Source organism: Schistocerca americana, chromosome X (genome assembly GCF_021461395.2).
Source record: "Schistocerca americana isolate TAMUIC-IGC-003095 chromosome X, iqSchAmer2.1, whole genome shotgun sequence".
Taxonomy (NCBI): domain Eukaryota; kingdom Metazoa; phylum Arthropoda; class Insecta; order Orthoptera; family Acrididae; genus Schistocerca; species Schistocerca americana.
The window spans coordinates 225,203,605-225,209,015 of NC_060130.1; the positions used below are offsets into that span (position 1 = coordinate 225,203,605).

The following is a 5,411-nucleotide window of genomic DNA, read 5'->3' on the forward strand; positions in this document are numbered from 1 at the left end:
TACAGAAAGAAGCCATTCCGTCTTACCAATGGGGAATTCCGTGAGTATATGATTGGATATATCTAACGTAACTATAACTTTATAGGTGGAGATCACAACACAACATGTGCAAATGGCGTGTACGTGCTGCTTGTCTTTCGGACTTCAGTTAACGTCAAATCATTTACTTCAACGACGTAAGAGCATCATACCGACAGATGTCCTGTAGTACATTGACTAAATACCATAATAAGTGACGGCGAGATGGACTCATGACAGCAGCGTGGCAAGAAGGGTAGACGAGGGAGGTCTACACCATAAGAAGATTGCATGATTGATGAGTAGTTTTGACAAAGCAGCAGATAACAATAGGTGAAAGCCGGGCAGAGGTACGCACAAACTGTCAGGGACAGATCGCTGGAAACAGTGTTAGGTCTCGTGCTGCCTTGCTGTGCTTGCCAGTGGCGCCATAACACAGAGAACAGATTTGCATGGTGTAGAGACAGAGTCAACTGGCACCATGGGCTACTTTCTGTGGCTATCATCGATGAGTCCTTTTTCTATTTGTGGCTGCCAGACTGAGCCGACGTGCGTGCAAACGATCTCATAAAAGGTCACAGGAAGTAGTGATTCCCAACGCCTCCACCTTTACAAGTGGATTCATGGTGTGGGGAGCTACAGGGCATAGTAACAGGACGGTTTTATTGATTCTTGAGGGGTGTGGGGGGGGGGGGGATGAATGCTCGCCAATTTTAAACCCTCTCCTTATATCTTTGGTGACCAGGATACCAAAGGGTTTATTCCAGCAGGATAATGTATGGTAAATGGGATGCAATATTATTAATTTCAGAATTCTCACATATTTCTAGAAATGATTGTCTCTGAGTCCACTCAGCCAATGGCTGAGAATCGCCGCTCACTGTGGCTTTAGAAACACCACGTAGTTTGGTTGCCAGATTATCTACGGGAAATTACACCGTTTCCGTTTCATGGCCGCGATTTCGGCGTTGTTTTACAGTCTTGGGCTTCAAAAAAATTGGTTCTCAGCACTATGAGACTTAACTTCTGTGGTCATCAGTCCCCTAGAACTTAGAACTTCTTAAACCTAACTAACCTAAGGACATCACACACATCCATGCCCGAGGCAGGATTCGTACCTAAGACCGCTGCGGTCACGCGGTTCCAGACTGTAGCGCCTAGAACCGCTCGGCCAGCCCGGCCGGCTACAGTCTTCGGGGATGTGACCTTTATAGGACATTGCCGAAATTGAGTACTCCATTTTTACTCTGTCGCATTCTTGTACAGCCAGTAACGGACTACAGACAGGGAAAATTTCAACTCCCAGCACAGAACTAACATGGCTGCAGTAAAACTGCGAGACGCACGCGTCAGCTCTTACAAGAACAGTCACTTCGCCTGCTGCACGTTTTAATTTCAACAGTTGGGTTACATTTAACCCGTAAAGGACTTCTGAAACTGAATTCAGTTTTACACGGTAGGGCTATTGTAGTACAGTGTGAGGAACACAGTCATACTGTACTGCAGGTGTGTTCACCTGATCTTCATCTGTAGGTACAAATGCAGAAGAAATGCCCATTTCTGAGGTGAAATCGAGGACAAGTGGTGAAATGTGAAGGTCAGTAAGGTGTTTGGACCGAGCGAGGTGGCGCAGTGGTTCGCATTCGGGAGGACGACGGTTCAATCCCGCGTCCGGCCATCCTGATTTAGGTTTTCCGTGATTTCCCTAAATCACTCCAGGCAAATGCCGGAATGGTTCCTCTGAAAGGGCACGGCCGTCTTCCTTCCCCATCCTTCCCTAATCCGATGAGACGGATGGCCTCGCTGTCTGGTCTCCTTCCCCAAACAACCCAACCCCAGCCCCAAGGTGTTTGGACGATGTTAAACTATATGGTTCTTGAACTATAAGCGGTTCGACCCAGCACGACATCAGGCCGCAGAGCTATGAACTTTCCATGGCTAAACAATAACTTGCCAAACCATTTGGTTCAGTGCTAGGCTGTTAACAGTTGGTTCAACCGGCCCATATTAACCATAAAAAATAAGTGTTTTGTATATACTAATAAAATATGCTTACCTTTAAGATATAATATTAATCTACCTTAAAAAAATATTGATTAGATAGGCTAACTATCAAACGTTTGAGACACAGTAAGCTCTTTGTACTCCATGTCACATTTATTTCTTGTGGAATCACATGATATCAAAATCATCTGATTAGCTATACCAAAAATAGCATTTTTGGAATGTTGTTCCCTCTTGGACAAATTTCTGCGGATACCGATGGCAATAAGGCGTATCTGGGATCCGTTGGGAACACGAATGCTTTCATATCAGCCATCAGCCAGTAGATCTCACGAACTGACGCAGGTGTTTCAGGTGTAACGAGAAGTCCCTCGAGATGACATTCGGAAACTGTTTGCGTCCATTCCACGACGAATACAAAAGCTTATTCGTGCCCTTGGGTGTCACACCTCATCCTGATGTTGACGACGGATATCTGTTCTGAATGGAATGAACGTTTAGTTAATTCCAGTACGATTATGCCATAGGTGGTAAATCATTGGAAGCGGTAACGACCGTAAAATACTTAGGAGTTACTATCCGGAGCGATCTGAAGTGGAATGATCACATAAAACAAATAGTGGGAAAAGCAGGCGCCAGGTTGAGATTCATAGGAAGAATTCTAAGAAAATGTGACTCATCGACGAAAGAAGTAGCTTGCAAAACGCTTGTTCGTCCGATTCTTGAGTATTGCTCATCAGTATGGGACCCTTACCAGGTTGGATTAATAGAAGAGATAGACATGATCCAGCGAAAAGCAGCGCGATTCGTCATGGGGACATTTAGTCAGCGCGAGAGCGTTACGGAGATGCTGAACAAGCTCCAGTGGCGGACACTTCAAGAAAGGCGTTACGCAATACGGAGAGGTTTATTATCGAAATTACGAGAGAGCACATTCCGGGAAGAGATGGGCAACATATTACTACCGCCCACATATATCTCGCGTAATGATCACAACGAAAAGATCCGAGAAATTAGAGCAAATACGGAGACTTACAAGCAGTCGTTCTTCCCACGCACAATTCGTGAATGGAACAGGGAAGGGGGGATCAGATAGTGGTACAATAAGTACCCTCCGCCACACACCGTAAGGTGGCTCGCGGATTGTAGATGTAGATGTAGATTACTAAGCGATGTGTGATGGAAGTCCCCTCCCCCACTTAAGGCTCAGGATAATCGAACTGGTGGTTCATGGTGTAACACTTTCCATTTCAGTCAGCGTGTGTGTCAGAAATTTTATTCAAATCGAGAAATGAAGCGCGTGGCACTATTTCGCTAATGCAAGGATGCCCTTCACATGGCTCAGAGCAGCAGGAGTTCTCATGTTTGGATGTGTATCATGTCAGATTGGCCACGTAAATGGAAGTGTGCGTGGAACGGCGCGTTATCAGAAGACGCTGGCGCGGCCGGCGTAGTACCCCCGCGAGGCCTGCAGATGGCGTGCGCGATGCCTCGTAGTCGGCGCGCACGCAAGCCGTGCCGTCGCCAGCACTCACTAATTCTGATAACGCCGCACACAATCGGCGGCCGCATTAATGGATATTTGTTGCTCCCCAATGGCGTTCTCAGCGTGCGTTTCTAGAATACGCAACACATCCGGCCACTGAAACTTACCGGACAATGGAAAGACGAGCCCTCGGGTCCAGTACTGTTTCGTGGTGCGAATGGCGAGTTCGTGACTGCAGTGTTTGTAGACGTAGGAGTTAAAAGAGAAAGCGGTGTGTTAGTGGTCGAGACGCGGAGTCGTCCCTAACACTTTTCACTAGGGGAGCTGTATACGACTAGAAGGGGACAGATACTAGGAAGTCGCATTACGGAATATTAGTCCATATTACTCCCGGACGGTGTTTCCGGTGTTTGCACCTAGAATGCTCAATGACGACGCTGCATTTTGTTTTAGAAACAAGTACACTTCGTCGTCAAAGGAAGAAAACACGCGAAGTAACTTCGTTGGATGACACTTCTGCACATTCTCCGTTTATGAGATGGAATAATGGTATCCATCTACATCTACATTGTTATTCCACAATTCACACTTGAATGTTTGACAGGAAGGTGTAGAATCAGTTTCAGAACATTTCGCTACCATTTCACAATCAACTAGCACTCCGCCTTCAGGCGACAACTGGCCCATCGGGACCATCCGACCGCCGTGTCATCCTGAGCTAAGGGTGCGGATAGGAGGGGCGTGTGGTCAGCACACCGCTCTCCCGCTCGTTTCGATGGTTTTCATTGACAGGAGTCGCTACTATTCGGTCAAGTAGCTCCTCAATTGGCATCACGAGACTGAGTGAACCCCGAAAAATGGCAACAGTGCATGGTGGTCCGGATGGTCACCCATCCAAGTGCCGGCCAGGCCCGACAACGCTTAACTTCGGTGATCTGACGGGAACCGGTGTATCCACAGCGGCAAGGCCGTTGCCGACAATCACGTAGCATGTGAGGAAAATGAACACATACATACGATATTGCAGACCCTGTGTTGTTAAGAAGAACGACGCAACTTTTGTTCCTTCGGATATTGTAATGTTGTTGCATTAATTTGTTCTGAAAGCGGTGCTGATATTGAAGACCATAAAAGTGGGTTAAAAGCTGTTAGCTATCTAAGGAAGTTAACCTTGCATTGCTGCGCAACTGTTTCACCAGGTATCCAGTCTAGCTTACCAAATTCCAAACCACACTAACATTAATTATAATCTTTTAGTACTCATCTTACGATAACCGGTGATATATGTATAAAAATACAATTTAAATAAAAAGAAATAAATCAGTTTATATTTGGACATTTATTTTAACATTGATCATTGTTCCGTTAAAATGTCAGCATATCAAACTTGATTCATAACTAAACTGGTGCCTTATTTAGGATTGTGTAAATGTGAGGTTGTAATCTTACGGAGCACATCAAATAGGGAGCCAAGATTGGGAGACTACATACAACACTGCATTCATAAAATAACACACGAAGAACGTTGAAACAGATGCAAGAGGAAATTAACTATAACCAACCGATTCAATTTTCACCCAAAGAAGTTACGTTCGTAGCGCAATCCTGTACGTCATGAAATTACCACACACTGGTATACTAAATTCATACTAACTCTCTGTGAAATCTTCCCGAAAAGAATAGCTGAGGGCTACTTTGATGCTTACACCACATGCTTCACGTGGTCAACTTGGTTTACACAAATAGTGTAACTCCACAATAATTTTGATAATTAAAATAAATTACATCGAAACGCAATTTACAAAAGAAAAACCTCGAACTGGTTACTATCATCTTACTATTAACCTGATGGGTCAAACAATTGTATAAGCACGTGGTACTGGTCTCACAAAGTACACCCCAC

The 5,411-nt window shown here is 45.1% G+C and overlaps 1 pseudogene; it reads right to left on the reverse strand.

The window, feature by feature from the left end:
* Positions 1 to 4,366: 4,366 nt before the first annotated feature.
* Positions 4,367 to 4,484, reverse strand: LOC124557509 (annotated as a pseudogene).
* Between the last annotated feature and the right edge of the window lie 927 nt (positions 4,485 to 5,411).